The sequence below is a fragment of the Sturnira hondurensis genome, unplaced genomic scaffold (genome assembly GCF_014824575.4).
Source record: "Sturnira hondurensis isolate 20B ecotype Veracruz unplaced genomic scaffold, ASM1482457v3 Scaffold0011291, whole genome shotgun sequence".
Classification (NCBI taxonomy): Eukaryota; Metazoa; Chordata; class Mammalia; order Chiroptera; family Phyllostomidae; genus Sturnira; species Sturnira hondurensis.
The window spans coordinates 4966929-4987255 of NW_028083922.1; the positions used below are offsets into that span (position 1 = coordinate 4966929).

At 39.6% G+C, this 20327-nt stretch overlaps 1 protein-coding gene across 1 annotated transcript in view; it reads left to right on the forward strand.

Moving 5' to 3' along the window:
- The window catches only part of MTM1 (myotubularin 1), a 132974-nt gene that overhangs the window by 12457 nt on the left and 100190 nt on the right, over positions 1-20327 (forward strand). The window lies entirely within an intron of this gene.

A 20327-nucleotide genomic window follows, 5' to 3' on the forward strand; every position in this document is an offset into this window, starting at 1 on the left:
ACAAATACCATATGATATCACCGTTAACAGGAATCTAAACAACAAAACAAACAAGCAAGCAAAATATGACCAATGACACTCAAATACGGAACAAGCTGACAGGTCCAGAGGGGAGAGGGGAGAGAATCATAGGGGAAAAGGGGATGGACTCACATGAACAAGTATGAAGGACACATGGACAATAACTAAGGTGGGGGGTGGAAATGGGAGGGAGGTGGGGAGCACTGGGGGGGCAGGGCTGGGAATATACGACAGAAAACTGTACTTGAACAAGAATTAAGTAAAAATAAAAATTAAAAAAAAAAAAGAAGAGGCATGTACTGTGTGCCTCACAGACGTGAATTTGGGAGGGAAGTCATTATTGTTATCTTTAAAATGAAGGCTAGAGTTTGTTGTGACCATCTGATTTTGTTACATAGAGATAGAATTCAAAAAAAATCTTTTTTATTCAGCTGTGTAAGCAGGAGGCATAATGTCCTCCTTTTAAATTTAATCATCTGTTAGAGAATTAGAGCAACAACTACTTGTTAGTGGGTAAGAGTGCCAGAGTCACTGAGTTTGAATTCTAACATTGACAGTTCTTAGCAGACATGTTTAACCTTGTTCCTTGAGGTTGTGTGTTTTCATATGAAGATGGTAACAGTAGTTGCCTTATGAGGTTGGTGGGAGCATTGAATGAGTTCATCTGTGCTTAAAACACTGCCTGGCACATAATAAAGGATTAGTAAATGGCAGCCATGATAATTGATGAACAGATGTTCTATTTTGCCGTAGTTGAATAATATCACCTGTGTTGTTGTCTCTATTATTATTTAACGTATACCTATTCATTGTCTTTACACTATTTAACTTGTCTTATATTTGTTCATCTCCCTAACTGAGTCAGTGGTTCCTTGAAGGCGATCTCATTTTTTTAGAATTTCCAAATGTGGTCCAGAGTAGTTGCCCAATATATATTTACTGATTGATTTTTTTATCTCTTTGGAAATAATTATTTATGCTGAGTGAGGAGTGTCTTCAGAAATGATTGGTCTCATGTAATTTAATTATCATAAGCTACAATTCAGTGCTGGTTAATTTAATAGATGTTTAATGAATGCTTATAGATGGATTAACAAACTAAATTTTCTGATTGTAACCACATGATCATTTTGTACATTGTTAATTTTTGGAGCTAACCTCTTTGTTATGAATTGGATTGTCTCCCCCAGAAAGATATAGTGATAGGCCTAGACCCCCGTACCTTGGAATGTGACCTTATTTGGAAATAGGGTCATTGTAAATATAACTAGTCAAGGTCATACTGGAGTAGGGTGCGCCCTTTATCCAATATCACTGGTGTCCTTAGTGGGGAACATCATGTAGAGACACACAAAGAAGAACACAAAGAAAAAGATCATGTGATGACAGACACAAAGATTGAAATGTTGTGATTACAACCACTAGAAGATGGAAGAGGCAAGAAGGATGCTCCGCTTGAGCCTTGCAGAGGAGCATGGCCCTGCAGACACTCTGATTTTATGCATGTAGCCTACAGAACTGGGTGAGAAGAAATTTCTATTGTAAACTATCCAGTTTGTACCACTTTGTTAGAGTAGATCCAGGAAACTCAGACACTGCCCATTCATTCTTTTGCCTTCCCCCCCCCTTGCTCTTTGAATTACAGTGTTGACAACATTGGCTTTCAGTTTTCATTTAATTTCAAATGGTTGATTTGCCTACATTTTCACCCATTAGCCATCTTCTTAATACAGTTTAATTAAATATATATACATACACCTATACATTTATTGAAAGAGCAGACAAAGGTATTGGAAAATCTGGCACAAAAAACGTTGCAATTCTTACATGTGTTCTGGGAGTAGGAGACATTTACAAGATTGTTCATAACACTTACTGTTTGTAATAGCGAAACCTGGAACCAGTTCAAATGACCTCTGAGAAGAGAATGACAAAGTATAGAACAATGGACTATTATGCAGCATTGAAAATGAGTGAAGCACAACTCCACACATCCACATTTATACCTCTCACAACAATGCTGTGTGAGAAAGCAAGGGGCAGAAGATATGTAACATTTTCAGTTATATATAAAAGCTCAAACCCAACATAATATTTAGCAATATATACTACATAAGTAGAAAAATTATACAGATATGCAAAGGAGTTATAAAAACAAAAATCTGCCCTAGAGAGGGAGGCTGGAGTACCTTTAATGGCTGAAGACTGATGTCTTCAAAGTCATGAAAGTTTATGAGGGTGATACTATATTCATTTACTTATTGACTGAGTGCTCAAGCTCCTCTGTGCTGGTGATGCAACATGAAACAGGCCTTGCCCTTAGGAAGCTCAGATCTAATAGACCCAAAATGTCAATGGATAAACAGAATACAGCATGTGAAATGAAATATTAGAAATGTGTACAGCGTACAGAGAAGTGATGTATGTGCATGTTTTTAGTTCCTTACCCCTCCACCACTAATCCAGTTGGAGGAATCTTTGTCAGTAATTCCCAGTCTGAGAAGGTCCTTGGAAAGTAAGATGTTTTGAACTGGCATCTTCATTATTATCATAGCTATAACTCTTTACATGTTTACTCTTACCATCATCAATTACAGTTTAACTTTTGCTTTAGGTACTTTTTACTTATAAATTTAAAGTGTACTTTTGAGAACAGTTTCTTGCAGGGGAAAATAATTAAACTACACTGCTGTCATGAGCAGATCAGCTGGGTTTATGAGTTTGGGAATTGGCAGGTGGATAGGGAATTTGATCTTGTTCCTATTTTAAAACTGTTTACTGCCAGGTAACTAACAGTTATAAAACACATTGGCGAATTTAAAGATCTATTTAAATTTATGTATTATCATTACTAAGTAGCCTTTTTACATTAAAAAAGTTAACCTGGTGGTGGTTGACTTTTTAATAGTTTCTTTAGCGTACCAGATTCAATTTATGAAGCATTTCTAAAGTTACTCTGTTTCATAGCCATAGCTCAGGCCTCTAAAGCCATTCAGCTGTGTTGAAGACATGTCATTTGTTTGGAGGGGACCAAGTAATAGGGTGATTGGATCAGCTCAAATCCATCACTCACTGCTGGAAAAAATGATTCAAAACACGTTCTTCACTTGATTGGAACTTGTTTTTAGCCAAAGGTCTTTTAACATATACAGAAGTAAAAGTAAGTATATTGTGATCTTTAAAATGAATAATAAATGTTATTCAAAATGATTCAAATAGTTGGCTTATAAATGAAATACTATTTAATATTTCATAATTTCCAAAGAAGAATTATCAAAACAAAACACCTTTAGCCCTGAGGTTTGATATTGCCAAGAAAAATTGAGCTCTAATCACATGTTTTGTGTGTGTCTATTTGGGGAATAAGCAACTTACTTTGATGGGAGGGTACTGTTTTGGAATAAATAGTTAGATTTACTCTAAGAAATCTTTAGTGTATTTCTAGATCCTTGAGTTAGGATAAAAGGTAGTGAGACTAGGTCTCCATGTTAGGGATCCTGTGGAAAGTTTCCTTGGGCTAGGAGTCCAGCATTTACTTTTTTAATGAAAGTAGGCATGCTTTAAAGATAAACTGCTGTTCAGAGCCCTGACAAGACTATACACATCATCTTAGAAAATGTGTATGCAGAATGTTTAGGCAGCGATAGACATTGTATATTTTACAAAGAATATATTTTACAATATTCTTTTACAAAGAATATTCTTTTACAAAGAATATCAGATGTATATTTTATTAAACATCTGTAGGAGGAAGGGACCAGGTATTGTAGTGCTCTGTTTTGTCAATGGCTGTGTCAGCCTTTTATGTGTTCCTTGTCACAGCTCCACGAGGTAGGTGGTGTCATGTCCATTTCTCAGGGAACTGCAGTTTGTCCAGAGTTGCATAACTAGTAGTATTCATGAGGTGACAAAATTGGTGTCTGAAGCCCAAACTGGTATAAATTACAGAATCCCCTCCTATTTTCAACTACATGGCACAATTTTGCAACTGGTTATAGTACATTTTTACAAGACATATGCTATGAGTGGTGAGGTTAGCTTACATTTTAGTTTAAAAGAACATTAGTATTAGCTTTGACTGAAGGAAGTTCTTTTGGAAGTAATCTATTTTAATAGTTAAGGCAGAAGGTGACAGCTTGTTTTTATAAATAAAGTCTTAACTGGACTATAGCCAAACACTGACATTTCCTCACTGTCTATGACTCCTTTCAGGCTACAACAGAATTCAGTAGCTGCAACACAGTCTACATGGCTCACCAAACCTAAAATATTTACTATCTGTCCCTTTACAAGAAAAGTTTAAGAACCCCCATTCAAAAGAAATGAGTAGAAGTTGAATTAATAGTGCACCAGTCTCACGCTGTGAATTTTTGTGTTTGTGCTGAGTGGTTTGGTTAAGGTCATCTCAAGGCATTTTTTTAAATTTTCTTGCCTTCTAGGTGTCCTACGGTCAGAGCACCTTTAATGTAAAAGTGAGAATAACTTGATTTAGTAAATCCTGTGTTTACAGGTACAAAACAGAAAACTCTCTGCTGTTGGTTCTCATAGGGGAGTGGTGACATTTCCCATAGAGCCATATTGGAAATGGGGGGAGGGTCTGTTTTTAGTGTAATATATTAAAATTATGTTATTGTATTATAATTCATTGTCCTTTTTTTCTCATTTAGACAGGAATCAAGGCATTATATTGGTTATTTTTTGAATTGTGTTCAGGTTGATAATATCTGATTTTCAATTCAGGTTAGCAAAGGTAGATTTACAGAAATTTGTTTTTTAACAAAGGGAACATTGGGGCTGCCCTAAGTATTTGGCATTCTTTTTTTTCAAAACAGGTATTCAAGTAAAGAGAGTTTCCTTAGAAATATTTTGAATTCTGCACTTAGAGTCTGCTTATGCATAACTTTTCACTCACTGGTAGGTTTTAGAAGTTGGTTTTCAGACTGGGTAATTTCCTGCAGCTTTCAAGGGACCCTGCAGAGAAAGACCATGCTTAAACTTCATTTACATGCCAAGACAGAGTAAGAAAGCATACTGTGTAAATTTTAAAGAGAAGACCTGCATACTTTTTGTTGCTGTTTGTAGATGGAAAGTTCAGAAAAACCACTAACCGAGGCTCATTGATCTCAAATCAGGTGACCATGGGAACTAGAGTTTAGATTTTGCTTGCAAAGGCCCTGTGAGATGGAAGTCAAATTATTTTTTAGTTTTGCCTTTAGATTTTTACAGAAGAGGAAAAATGGCCCTCATCTGTTTGAAAGGGTTTATAGTTATATCTGCTTCAGGTGTTTTGTGGACTCCTGGTTTTCATATTCAACAGGCAGTGGAACAGTTTCTTAGTCTGGAAGAAGGACAGGATGGAAGAGGTTTTTGTACTTTAATTTAAAATGTCTGTTTCCTGGAAAGTAGGACAGTAGTATTCAAGTACTTTTTGGTACAAATTGCTTTAGAGGGGCATACGTTAATGCTGCCTGCCATTCTGCTGCCCAGAGCCATCATGACTTGATTAGCCAAAGATTTGTTCTACTATTTTTTTTTTTTTTTTTGGTTTAAACAACAGAAACTTATTTTCTCAGAGTTGTGGAACCTACAAGTCGAACATCATGATTCGATTTGACTGAGAAACCAGGAGGGTTGGTTTCTCCTGAGGGTCGTTCTCCTTGACTTGTAGATGGCTATTTTCTCTCATGGTATACAGAGGGAATACCATGTAAAGACATCATGTTATTCCCTCTGTATATGTCTGGGCTCAAGTTTCATCTCGGAAGAACATCAATCATATTGGATTAGAACCTACTCTGATGACCTCATTTAACCTTTTTTATTTAATTGATTATTTTATTGTTGTTCAATTACAGTTGTCTATATTTTAACCCCACTATCCGCCCCCCAACCCAGCCAAACCCCTTTCTACTCTTTTTTCCACCCCCTCCCTTGGTTTTGTCCATGTGTCCTATATGGTAGCTGCTGAAAACCCTTCCCCCCATTATCCACTCCCACCTTCCCTCTGGTTACTGTCAGATTGTTTATAATTTCCATGTCTCTGACACCTGGCTTATTTCATGTAGCATAATGCTCTCCAGTTCTATCCATGCTGTCGCAAATGGTAGGAGCTCCTCCTTTCTCTCTGCTGCCTAGTATTCCATTGTGCTCTGCTGCATAGTATTCCATCATGTAAATGTACCATAGGTTTTTAATTCACTCATTTGCTGATGGGCACTTAGGTTTCTTCTACCATTTGGCTGTTGTAAATTGTGCTGCTATGAAATTGGGGTATATAGGTTCTTTTGGATTGGTGTTTCAGGGTTCTTTGGATATAATTCCAGCAGTGGAATTACTGGGTCAAAAGGCAGTTCCATTTTTAGTTTTCTGAGGAAATTCCATACTGTTTTCCATAGTGGCTGCACCAGTTTGCATTCCCACCAACAGTGCACTAGGGTTCCCTGTTCTACACATCCTTGCCAATATTTGTGTTGATTTGTTTATGATGCCATTCTGACCAATGCGAAGTGATATCTCATTGTGGTTTTAATTTGCCTTTCTCCAATGGCTAATGATGCCGAACATCTTTTCATATGTCCCTGGGCATCCTTGAAGAAGTGTCTGTTCAGGTATTTTGCCCATTTTTTAATTGGGTTGTTTGTCTTCCTGGAGTGGACTAGTGTGAGTTCTTTATATATTTTGGAGATCAAACTCTTGTCTGAGGTATCATTAGCAAATATGTTTTCCATACAGTTGGTTTTTCTTTTCATTTTAATGCTGTTTTCTTTAGCTTTGCAGAAGCTTTTTGTTTTGATGAGATCCTATTTGTTTATTCTTTCCTTTATCTCCCTTACTCTAGAGGACATATCAGTGAAAATATTACTGTATGGAATCTCTGAGATTTCACTGCCTATGTTCTTCTCTATTGTACCATCCTTACATCCCTGGGATGAATCCCTCTTGATCATGGTGTATGATCTTTTTAATGTATTGTTGGATATGGTTTGCCAATATTTTGTTGAGGATTTTAGTGTCCATGTTCATCAGCATTATTGGCCCGAAGTTTCCTTCTTTGCTGTGTCTTTATCTGCTTTTCGGATTAGGATTATCCTACCTTCACAAAAGACTATGGGAGTCTTCCATCTTCTTGGATTTTTCTGAATAGTCTATGAAGGATAGGGGTTAGCTCTTCCTCAAATGCTTTGTAGAATTCTCCTGTGAAACCATCTGGTCCAGGGCTTTTGTGGTCGGGAGTTTTTGATTGCTGCTTCAGTTTCATCAACTGTTCTTGGTCTGCTCAGGCTTTCTGCTTCTTCTTCACTGAGTTTTGGAAGATTATACTTTTGGAGAAATTTGCCATTTTGCCTAGGTTTTCAAATTTTTTGGCATATACTTCTTAGTATTATTTTCTTACAATCCTTCATATTTCTGTGGTGCCATTTGTAATCTCTCTTCTTTCATTTCTGATTGTGTTTATGTGGGTCCTCTCTTTTCTTCTTGAGGAGTCTGCTTAAGGCTTGTTGATTGTATCTTTTCAAAGAACCAGCTCCTGTCAGAAAGCTGGAATAGACCAATAATAGCAAATGAAATTGAAGCATTAGTCAAAAATCTCCCAAAGCACAGAAGCCCTGGACCAGATGGTTTCACAGGAGAATTCTACAAAGCATTTAAGGAAGAGCTAATTCCTATTCTTCACAGACTATACCAAAAAACCCAAAATGATGGAAGACTCCCATCCTTTTTTTTTTATGAAGCCAGCATCCTAATCCCCAAACCAGATAAAGATACAACAAAGAAAGAAAACTTCAGGCCAATAAGACACTAAAATCCTCAACAAAATATTGGCAAACTGCATCCAACAATACATTAAAAAGATCATACACCATGACCAAGTGGGATTTATCTCAGGGATGCAAGGATGGTTCAATATTTTGAAATCAGTAAATGTAATACGTTGCATAAACAAAAGCAAAAACAAAAATTACATGATCATATCAATAGATGCAGAAAAAGCTTTTAATAAAGTACAATACCCATTTATGATAAAAACGCTCAGCAAAGTTGGAATAGAGGGAGAATTCCTCAATAAAATAAATGCCATATATGAGAGACCTACAGGCAACATCATACTCAATGGACAAAAACTTAGAGCTTTCCCACTAAGATCAGGAACAAGACAAGGTTGTCCATTTTCACCACTTCTATTCAATATAGTATTGGAAGTTTTAGCCACAGCAATCAGACAAGAAAAGTAAATAAAAGGCATCCAAATCGGAAAGGAGGAAGCAAAACGGTCACTGTTTGCAGATGATATGATAGTGTACATGAAAAATCCTACAGACTCTACCCCAAAACTGCTCAACCTAATAAATGAATTTGGCAAAATAGCATGATACAAAATCAGTATCCAGAAATCAAAGGCATTTTTGTATACTAACAATGAATCAGCAGAAGCAGAAATCGAGCAAGACATGCCATTCGATATAGCAAAAAGAAAAAATAAAACACCTAGAAATAAACCTAACCAAGGATGTAAAAAACCTGTATGCTGAAAACTACACAACACTGAAGAAAGAAATCAAGGAAGACACAAACAAGGGAACTGGCCTGCAACCCAGGCATGTACCCTGACTGGGAATCAAACTGCGATCCTTGGTTTGCAGACCCGCACTCAATCCACTGAGCTACACCAGCCGGGGCTTATGGCTCTTTTTTTGAGGTCTATTTTGTCTGATAAGAGATTGCTGTCCCGGCTTTTTTTTCCTGTCCATTTGTTTGGAATATTTTTTCCAGCCCTTCACTTTCAGTCTGTGTTGGTCTTTTTTTTTTTTAAAGATTTTATTTATTTATCCTTAGACAGGAAGGTAAGGAGAGAGGGAGAAAAATATGAATGTATGGTTGCCTCTGGTGTGTCCCCTGCTGGGAACTGGCCTATACCCGAGGCATGTGCCCTGACTGGGAATTGAACTGCAATCATCTGGTTCACAGGCCCACACTGAATCCATTGAGCTACACCAGCCAGGGTGTGTTGGTCTTTTTATCTGAGGTGGGTCTCTTGTGGGCAGCATATGTGTGGGTCATGATTTCTTATTCATTCAGCCATTCTTTGTCTTTGATTGGAGCATTTAATCCATTTATGTTTATTGGTATTACTGATAAGTATTAATTCATTGTCATTTTTTCATACGTGTTTTCCTCTTTCTTTCACTGTTTTTCTTTCTGTTCATTAAGCAGACCCTTTAGCATCTCTTGCAGAGCTGGATTGGTGGAGGTGTATTTTTTGAGGCTTCTTTTGTCTGGGAAACTACTTATATGGCCTTTCATTTTAATTAAGAGCCTTGCTGGTGGAGTAGTCTTGGTTGCAGACCTTTGTTTTTCATTACTTGTAATATTCCTTGCGATTCCCTTCTGGTTTTGAGCGTTTCCATCGAGAAATCAGCTGCTATCCTTATCGGGGCACCTTTGTGTGTTACTTCTTTTTTCTAACCTGCTGCCTTCAAGATTCTCTCCTTGTCTTGGAATGTTGCCATTTTAATTTTTTTCATTTTAAAATGGCTATCTTTATGTTGTGCAAATTTTTAAAAAATATCTTTTATTGATTATGCTATTACAATTGTCCCATACTCTTCCCTTCACTCCCCTCCACCCTGCACACACCCTGCATACCCCTTCCCACCCACATTCCCCCCTCTAATTCATGTTCGTGGGTTGTACATATAAGTTTTTTGGCTTCTACATTTCACATACTATTCTAACCATCCCCCTTCTATTTTCTGCCTACCATACATGCTATTTATTCTCTGTACCTTTTTCCCCTCTCCTCCTTCCACTCCTCTGTTGATGACCCTGCATGTGATCTCCATTTCTGTAGTTCTGTTCCTGTTGTAGTTGTTTGCTTTGTTTCTGTTTTTTTTTTGTTAGGTATGTTTGTTAATAATGCGTGTTTGCTGTCATTTTACTGTATATGTTCTTGTATCTTATTTTTCTTAGATAAGTCCCTTTAATATTTCATATAAGATATGGGTGATGATGAACTCCTTGAACTTGATCTTATCTAAAAAGTGCTTCGTCTCCCCTTCCATTCTAAATGAAAGCTTTGCTGGATAAAGCAATCTTGGATATAGGTCCTTGCTTTTCATGACTTGGAATACTTCTTTCCAGCCCCTTTTTGCCTGTACGGCCTCTTTTGAGAAATCAGCTGACAGTCTGATGGGCACTCCTTTGTGGGTGACTGTCCCCTTATCTCTTGCTGCTTCTAGAATTCTGTCCTTCATTTTAGTCTTGGCTAATGTAATTATGATGTGCCTTCGTGTGTTCCTCTTTGGGTCCACCTTTTTGGGACTCTCTGAGCTTCCTGGACTTCCTGGAAGTCTGTTTCCTTTGCCAGATTGGGGAAGTTCTCCTTTATTATTTGTTCAAATATGTTTAGCACTTGTTGGTCTTCCTCTTCCCCTTCTGGTACCCCTATAATTCAGATGTTGGTACCTGTAAAGATGTCCTGGAGGCTCTTAAGCCTCTCCTCATTTTTTGAATTCTTGTTTCTTCATTGTTTTCTGTGGTTGTTTCTTTCTTCCTTCTGGTCCACTCCATTGATTTGAGTCCCAGTTTTGTTTCCATCACTATTGGCTCCCTGTGCATTTTGCTTCATTTCACTTAGCGTAGCCTTCATTTTTTCATCTAATTTGTGAGTAAAATCAACCAGTTCTGTGAGCATCCTGATCACCAGTATTTTGAACTGTGCATCTGATAGGTTGGCTACCTCTTTGTCACATAGTTGTATTTTTTTCTGGAGCTTTGATCTGTTCTTTCATTTGGGCCTTTTTTTTTTTGTCTTGACAGACCTGTTACATAGTGAGGGGCAGAGCCTTCGGTGTTCACCAGGGCGGATTAACCCATGTGGCTTTATTGTGATGCTGTGTGTGGGGCAGTGGTCTGAGAGGGAACAATGGCACTTGCTCCGTTGTCTGCTGGATTTCAGTCACTGCCCCAACTTTCCACAGGCAAATTTGGCCCTTCTGGTGCTGATTCCCATGTAGGTGGTTTTGTGGACATTCTAGGATCATGTGTGTCTCTCCAACAAACTCTCCTGTGAGGCTGGGAGTTTCTTCTGGCACCTCAGCACTCACAGTTGTTTTCAATTAGCGATTTGAGGCTTTATTTTCCCACACTGGGGCCTTTGGTTGTGGGGTCTGTCCCACTACCCAGTTTTACCTGGTTTATCTGCATGTGAATGTGGGACTGCCCTGTCTGCCAGCCACCTTGTGTGCTGTTCCACGCTCCACAATCTGCTCTTTGCTGGGTCTGCCAGTTGCTGCTTTGTCACGAGCCCTCTTTGCCCTGGCTGCCCGTCTCCACCCCTCCTACCAGTCAGGGCGAATCTGTCTTCTTTAACTCCTTGGTTGTTGGACTTCCATAGAGTTTGATTTTATATCAGTTCTGATAGTTTTTTGCTTTTAAGTTGTTGTTGTCATTCTTTTGGTGTGAGGAGGCTCAGTGTGTCTGCCTATGCCTCCATCTTGGCCAGATGTCTGGAATTTTGCCATTTTAATTAAAAATTGTCTTGCAGTGGGCCTCCTTGGGTTCCTTTTGATTGGGACTCTCCATGTTTCCTGGTTTTGTGTGACTTTTTCTCTCATCAAATTAGGTAAGTTTTCCATCATTATTTTTTCGTACATGTTTTTTATTGCTTGCTTTTCTTCTTCTCCTTATGGTATCCCTAATATATGGATATTATTATGTTTCATTTTGTCCTGCATTTCCCTTAACCCCTCTTTGTTCTTTCTGAGTTTCTCTTCTATTTCTGGGTGCTTAAAAATCTTTATGTCTTTTAATTCTGCTCTGCTCTTTATTATTTCCTTCCTTTTCCTTGCTGTGGGCTTTGTTTGTTGTTCCTCTAGTTTCCTTGCTCTTTCTGGGTGTTTTTTTTTTTCTATCTTGTCCTCTAGCTCGCTCACTTGATCTTCTGCTTTGTCTAGTCTGTTTTGATTCCTTCTACTGTGTTCTTCAATTCAGAAATTTTACTGTTCACTTCCTCTTCCTCCTTGGTGATAATTTCTGTTTCCTTTTTCATGTTGATATCGTTTGCAGTGAGTTCGTTGTAGTTTCCCTGTAGTTTTTGGTAACTGTCTGTGAGCTCATTGCACTTCCTTATAACCATTGCTTTGAACTCAGTATCTGATAGTTGACTTGCCTTTTATTTTCTTTAGCATTCCTTCTGAGACTTCCTCCTTTCCTTTTATTTGGGGATAGTCTTTGTCTTCCTATTGTTTGTGAGTCTCTTCTTGGTAGCCTCTGCTTCTTTAATTAATCTGTTCTCACTCCCTGGGTTTGTGGTGTGAACTTCTATGGTAGAGACCTGTGAGATTCAGTGCTGTAGTCTCCTCAATCTCCTGAGCTTGCTGATCTTGAGCTGACATTTATTTGGCTCTCTGGATTTCTTTGGGTTTTGATTGTTGTTGGGTGTTTCTTTGGTGCATTCTTCCTTCCAGCTGGTTAATTGAGAGTCTCCGTCTGCCACATCTTGTGTTCTGTTGTGCAGGTGGGAACAGGTTGTGTTGTAGCTGGTTCTTCTATCAATACAATGTTTTGAGGCTTTTCGCTCACTCTTATTCAGTTGTTTGTTCTTGTCAATTTCTCCACCCTTTAGTTGTATTTCCAGATTGTTCCTGGGTGGAGGGTAGTGTGGCTTCCACTCCCTCTTTCTCCTTTTTCATTATCTGTTGGTGGTTCCTTTGTTGGTGGGTTTCCTCTTCTAGCAGTTACCCTGGTGTTCCCAACTCTCACCTTCTCTTTTTTTGTGATCAGATGGAGAGGGAAGGCAAAATGGATGAAGACAGTGGGAGTTTATTCTATGGTTTTTAAAGTACCAAGATGTAGAGAAGAGATGGGAGATTCTTTGGATATGTATTGTGTTAACTGTGATATTTTATCCAACTAGCCACTTTTTAGAAAGGGTGGAAAAAAGATGAGACTCTAGTTAGGAGCAGTAGGATTGTGAGTTGGATGTAGAAAGCAGTGAGCTTATGGAAGGTCAGATTATGAGATAAAGTGAGAAGAAAAGATAGAAAATAGGTGTAGTGTGTGAGAGAATAGAGTTAACCACAACAATAATAAAGTTCCAGAAACAGTGAAGTAAGCTAAGATCCAGGAGGGGTTCTGTGTAGTATTTACAATAGGATGGAACAGCAATTATTTACAATAGTAATGGAGCAACAATCATATGACAGAATCTATGTTATCTGAATAACAAGAATAGGAGGTACATGACCTAGAGTGGTGTGCTATTGAAACAAGCAAAAGAAGGAAAATTAAAAATACACTATGAAAGAGAGAACAAGGAAAACCAGTCAAACTATGCAATTTAACAAACCAAGGGAAGCAGACTAAACAGAAAGTAGAGAAATAAAAAATACAAATAAAATGAAAGATGAAGCCCTGGCTGGTATAGCTCAGTGGATTGAGCGCGGGCCTGTGAACCACATGATTGAGGTTCGATTCCCAGTCAGGGCACATGCCTGGGTTGCAGGCCAGTTGCCAACAGGGCACACGAGAAGCAACCATACATTGATACTTCTCTCATTCTCTCCTTCCATTCTCCTCTAAAGATAAATAAATAAAATCTTTAAAAAAAGAAAAAATGAAAGATGAAAAAATTATAATACAAATACACAATTACTTGCAAGTTCTCTGGAGTAGCAAAGTGAAATGTGTCTCACTGTCTCAGTTGTTGGGATGACCCCTCTTTGTGTCTAACTCTGGTCCTTTCACAACTCCCGGTTTTATTGTCTCACTTGGAATTAAAAAAAAAAAGAAAGGAAGGAAGAAGAGAAAAAGAAGAGAATAGCCTACTGCTGGCTTTAAACCAGCCAAGCCAGTTCTGTTGGTATTCCTGGCTGCAGCAGGCTGGTGGGGGTGGGGGGGTGGGGATTGGTTTTGCTTTTCTCCCTTCCTGTGGTTTTTCTGAGATGGGGCCAGGTCTGAGCCACACTCTTTGCAGTTGCCCAGCTCAAGCCCAGTTGCTCAGTTCATTGCCAGCCCTCAGTGCCCTTCTGCTCCTGCACTTTGCTTTCAGTCCATCAGTAGTGCTGTCCTTGAGGTGCACCAATTAGGGGCAACTCATACCACCTTCTTGCTCTTTGCTGTCCTAGATGCTAGGGACTCTTAGAGTCTCTTCAAGGTTCTTCGGTTCGCCCACTGAGTTCAGTCTTTCTGGGTATTGCTGACCCCTTGAGCCCTGCTGCTTTCTTCTGCAAGGGGATGTCTTTGCCTTTCTCTTAGCATCAGTCAACCCATTGTGCCAGGGCACTGCTGTGAAAGCGGCAGTAGTAGAGCAGGTGTGTGCCTCTGCTACTGCAGCAGGTGTGCAGGTGTGGTGGGGTTTGGTCCGTGGTTCCTCTGGGCAGTGGGGCCAGGCGCACGCTGTCCCTGGTGCTGCAGGGCCTCCGAAGCTGTGGCAGGATTGCAGCCACTGGGCTGTGGGGTCGGGTACTACCATTTCTAGGGCTGTGGGGGTGAGCCAGGGGCCTCTGCTGCTGCAGCAGGAGCAGTCACCTGGCAGTGGTGTCAGGCCCTCACCACCTTCCGCTGCTTCAGCAGCCACAGTGGGCAGGAGGGGGGCGGCGGATGGGTTGGCGGCACACCACTGGGGCCACTGAGGCTGAGGATAGGGTAGGGTCACAGCAGCGGTCCTGGAAGCAGAGACAGGCCCATGTCGGAGGCTGCTGGGGGGCGAAAGTTGGGGGAGGTGGTGGCGGAGGCTGCGGGAGAATTCCCTAAAAAGCCACTGCTTGCCTCGTTTTTTTTTTTTTTTTTTGAAAAAATTCCTCTAGTTCAAGCCTGCCCCTCCAGACAAGCACCTGGCCTCACACATCCCAACTCTCCAACCAAAGCGGGGAACTATCTGGGTCAGGGTCCATCACCACCAAACTCTTCCCAGCTGTATTCCACTGTTCTACAATTTTTTTTTAAAGTTTGAATTTCTGGCTTAAATGAAACATCAAGTAAACAACAGTTAAATTCTTTGGCCAGTTTTTATTTCCCAGTTCATTAATTCATTTAACAAATACCTGTTGAGTACTACTGGGTGCCAGCTAGTGACTGTTATAGGTGTTGTAAATGAAACCGGAAATAATGCATGCCAGAATCCCCATCTGGTGGGGGCTTGTATTCTGGTGGGTGGAGGTAGACATTAACAATAGATATCTGAAAGGTGGTAGGTGGCAGGAAGAGGAGATAGAGAAGGGCAGAGAGAAGACAGACACAGAGGGAGGGGGGAAGTTAGGAGGGTGGGGAACTGGTTGGGGGCAGAGAAGGGGATATGCCATTAAGGTTAGTTGTCTTGAATTTTAAGAAGAGACACAATTTTAAGAAGGCCACATTGTGAGTTAAAATTTTTACTTATTAAATAATGCTACCTTTATTTGAAAGGGATTAGGGGCCCAAAAGATTTCTTGCCTAGATGAGTTGAGTTTTCTTAACTATATCTCTTATTCTGCAACTCTTTCTCTGCTGAACTTGGAACGAGTCACATCCAGCCCCCCAAATAGAGACCATTTTGAAGTACTTTTCTCTGTGTGGAGAGGACATTGTTGTGTTGGTCAAGAGGTCTAGGCTAAAGTTAGCCCTGCTACTCACTCATAGTTGGGCTTTGTCACACACACATACACCCCAGGGGTGTCCAAACTTTTGACATCTTTGGGCCACACTGGAAGAAGAAGAGTTGTCTTAAGTCACACGTTAAATACACAAACACTAACAAAAACTGATGAGCAAAAAAAGAAAAAGATTTTAAGTAAATTTATGATTTTCTGTTGGGCCATATTCATAGCCATTCTGGGCTGCCTGTGGTCTGCAGGCAGCAGGTTGGACACCCCTCTGGTCATCTGCTCCGTAATAGGGAGGATTGGGCTTAAATTATCACAAAAGTTGTTCAGGATCAAAAATCAGAGAAGTCTACCTTTGGTTAGACTCTTGTAATTAGCATATATATGTATATAGGGAATTAAGTTTCAATTTTCACTTTAAAGCTAAAGTACCCCAATTCAATTTTTGTTTGTTTTTTAAACAGGAAGGATTAAAACTTGAGTGTTAGAGGCTTGGGCCAAAATACTCTGTAACCAAAATGTTAGCTAACTTCTGTGAGCTTTGCTATAGTTTCCAATTATTATTGCACTGCATTTAGACCAGGATAGACATTTTATAGATGAAGATATGGATGAACTCTCCATGTTTGATACGTTTATAGTAGACTAGGGCCTGTGCTTACCCATCTAGTTCATTTTCCACAGCACTGCACTGCTTTCCCTGGTCCTAATGAGATATTATTTTCATGTTTTTTTTACAGATTTTATTTATTTATCTTTAGAGGGGAAGGGAAGGAGAGAAGGAGAGAAATATCAATGTATGATTGCCTCTCGTGGGTCCCCTGCTGGGAACTGGCCTGCAACCCAGGCATGTGCTCTGACTGGGAACAAAACCGCAATCCTTTGGTTTGCAGGCCCGAGCTCAATCCACTGAGCTACACCAGCCAGGGCTATTTTTATGTTTTAAGAGAAGCCTTATAACTTGGTCACCACCAGCCATGCACTATCCTGGTAGTATTGAACTTTCTTCCTAGTATTTATAGGATCAGGACTAACTAGTAGAATTGGTTATTCTGTCAGCATTCAATAATTATCCTTTCATAATTGAAAAAATTATAATTCATTAACAAATATACCAGGCACTGTTCTAAGCCCTGCATGCATATTACTTCATTCATCTGGTTCACAACTATGCTGCAATAAAATAGAATAGCAAGTGGAGGCCAGAGAAATTGAATAACCTGCCTAAGGTCAGTTAGTGAGTTGCAGAGTTGGAATTTGAATCGAGTCAGTTCCAACATCTGTGCCCTCCAACACCTGTGCCCTCCAGTATCATATTGTTCCAGCTTCTATACATTTCAGGAATAATTGGAACCATTCAGCAAAATGAGGTTCACTGATGACCTTTTATAGCAAACCTCATCATGAAATTGACTCTTGTTACCTGGGCCTTTGGATCTCTCAGATTTGTACTTAATCTAACTTTTAATAGCAGTTTCCAGTGTAACTCTAAAAATGAGGGCTTTAGACATAAGGACTGCATATTGTATGAGTTCATTTATATAAAGTGTCCAGAATGGGCAAATTTATAGAGATAGCAAATTTGTGGTAGCTGAGCATCTGGGAGAATGGGGAGTGATGAGTGGCTAACACTGGTACTGGATTTCTCTTTTAGGGTGATGAAAACATTCTGAAGTGATTGTGGTTATCCTAGCACAATCCCGTGGATATACTGAAAGCCATTAAATTAAGTTGTACACTCGAAAATAGTGAGTTATATAATATGTGAGTTATGTCTCAATAAGGTAGTTAAAAAAGGTGAAAGTGAGGACTTTTCTCGCTTTCAATTAAAATTGAAAATTTTAAATGAGGATTGAAAAAAACAGGAAGATTTATCTTTTATGGTTTATAAACAGGAACAGGAAAGTGAAGACTGAATTGACTGTATAACCTAACATTTTAAATTTCTTCTGTTGACTTGAAGTAATAATTTAACTTTTGTTTGAAAACACTGACTTGTTCAAATTGTTACAGAACAGAGGTCCAAGGGAGGACAATATTTGGCCCACCCAGGGATGCCAAACACTTGACACTGTTACAGAACAAGCAGGGGCCAAGGTTCGTTATGTCCACAGCCCTCTTGGAAAGACATCTCTCAATGCCAGAGATTTGTGAAAAGGAAAGGAAAGGTTTATTTAAAGCTACACAGACTTAAAGTAGTGACCTGATGTCCTCATTAAAATATCAAAGCCCTTTAGGATATCCACAGATGCACACATTGCTTCCTTCTCCCCCTGCCCTAATTCAGGGTACGGTAACTCAGGATGAAGTAAAAGTCCGGGTTCCTGCCACCGTCCACTGTGTCACCGTCCAGGCAGGATCTCTAATTAATCCAAAGCCATGTGGCACCTTTTCATGGTCTATTGGCAAGAGTTCTTTGTACCCATTTTCCAGGCAAAGTCTCTCCTGCTTTGTAGGCCACGTGGCCAAAGGGAGCACCCCAACCTACATGGGCCTCTTCTACCAAAGCTTCAGGAGTCTGCATTCTAGCCAAACCACGTGGTTCCCTTTTCTTCCACCAGAGCCAAGAGGGGGTCCTCACTCTGGCAAAGCCTCGTGGTTTTCTTTTTCTTCTTACGTGGCTGAGGAGATCTGCACTCTGCCGAAATCACGTGGCTCTCTATCAATGGCTGCTGTGTCTGGGTTTAAATCCCCACGCCAATCTTCCTCTGTACCCCCAACTCTTCCTACAATCTGATACATCTGCCAGCATTTCTGTATTATTCCAAGTTTACTGTACTGCCATCATGAGTCTGGCTAGGTGTGGCCCCATGTCATGGAGCCAATCACCTCCAAGCTCTCACGCAGGTGCTGTAACGTGGGAGACCTGCCTCCCAGTTATGTCTTTGAGAGGGGAGTCCCTTTCCATCCCCCTGGCTCAGAGAATGGCCAAAACTGTTTAACATATCTGTGCAGCCAGTTAAAGGTTATAGATATGTGAAATGACCACGCTAAAGGTTAGCTGCAAAGCCTTTGCTATACAAAACAGCTCTCAATGGCCCTGCTCCATTTGTCCCTTCCCCCAACTCACACCTGTGGGGGGAAAGGGTTGAGGACATCTTAATATTTCCTGGACACCTTGAGTTCTGGACCCCATTCCAAATCCCTTTTTGAGGCCCCCCTCTTGGCTGCACCCTGTAACAAAATGTTTTAAATATTATACTATCTGATTACTAAAAAGTAATTTTATATCTATTACTGAATAAAATCACCCAAATATATAATCTTGTTTAGTTAACAGAATAATTTTAGGGCAAAAATATCTGGCTTGCTCTATCTTGTCTTATTCATGCTGTTGTTTCAGAATAATGTGTTATTTTGCTAGGATTTGAACTTAAGGTTAGAGAGGTTTTTCAAGGCTATTTTGTCTGAATTTAATTCATTTTAGAGTTATTATTCATTAATCTTTTTAAAAAGTTATCTCTTAATTTTAGGTTGGGCCATATCTTAGTAGTTTCAAGCTTTTGAAGTTTAGTGTCCTGTTTTATAAAGAAGTATTGTATTTTGCCCTGGTTGTTAATTTTTAAACCTCAGTAGTAGTTCCCTGGGATTTGGTGAACCAATATACCATCTAAACCCCAGATGATGTTTCAAAATACTGTGTATTTTACACATAATCATTCATTCACCAAATAGTCATGAGTGACAACTGTGCGGTGGGATACAGCCATGACCCAGGTGGACCCCCAGCCTTGCTCTTGGAGAGCTGAATTTCGGCAGTGGGGATGGGGGAGTCTGGCAGTCCTTATCTTATATATAAGATTGTCCTCACCTGGCTTCTTCATCTTGGTGGTTGCCCCTGCATCTTGTCATCTGTCTTGGGCCTTACTTAAGGGCTGTGACTAACACTGCAAAGCTATCAAATCCCTAGGTTTTATACTACGGTGTGTGGTAATATTCTCCATGCAGGATTTGTTTAACAAGTGAATACTCATTTAAATGACCCTGGAAAAAAGATCCCACAAACACCAGCAATCACCTTGTCGAGTTGGATGCTGTGTACCTCCCTGTGACTTCATATGTATCTCTGTCATTAACTTTGATAAATAAAATAATTGAAGCATTGCTTAGTTTTCTGTTGTTGCCGTAATCTTCCCAAGTATAAATCTTGTGTTAAAATGATATTGTTAATGTTTTGAATGTGATGCTTTCATTTATGTCTGAATTGTGATGAATATGCATTATTTAAATGAAGTATATTCTTTCCTTACAAAATACTGATTAAATCAAATCTTACTAATTTGATTTCCATCAAATCTGTGCCACTTTAAATTGCCTTAATTTGGAGAAAATGGAATTCTTAAAGGGGAAAATACAGTGAGTCCAATTGTCTACCCTTTTTATTGCTCTGCTACCTCTAATCTTTAAAAAAATTAATAGGTGTGGAAATTTGAGGCTTGTTACACAATTACTGACGATTAAGGGTTGTTTTTAGATTTTTTATATTATTTAGTTTTAGAGGGGAAGTGGGAGAGAAAGAGGGAGAGAAACATCAGTGTGTAGTTGCTCTCGTGCGCCCCCTACGAGGGACCTGGCCCACAACCCAGGCATGTGCCCTGACTAGGAATCAAACCTACAACCCACTGGTTCGCAACCTGTGCTCCATCCACTGAGCCACACCAGTCCGGGCATATTAGGTTCTTTTAGATGACAATTTGAATGCTAAGACTAAAAAATTTAGGGATA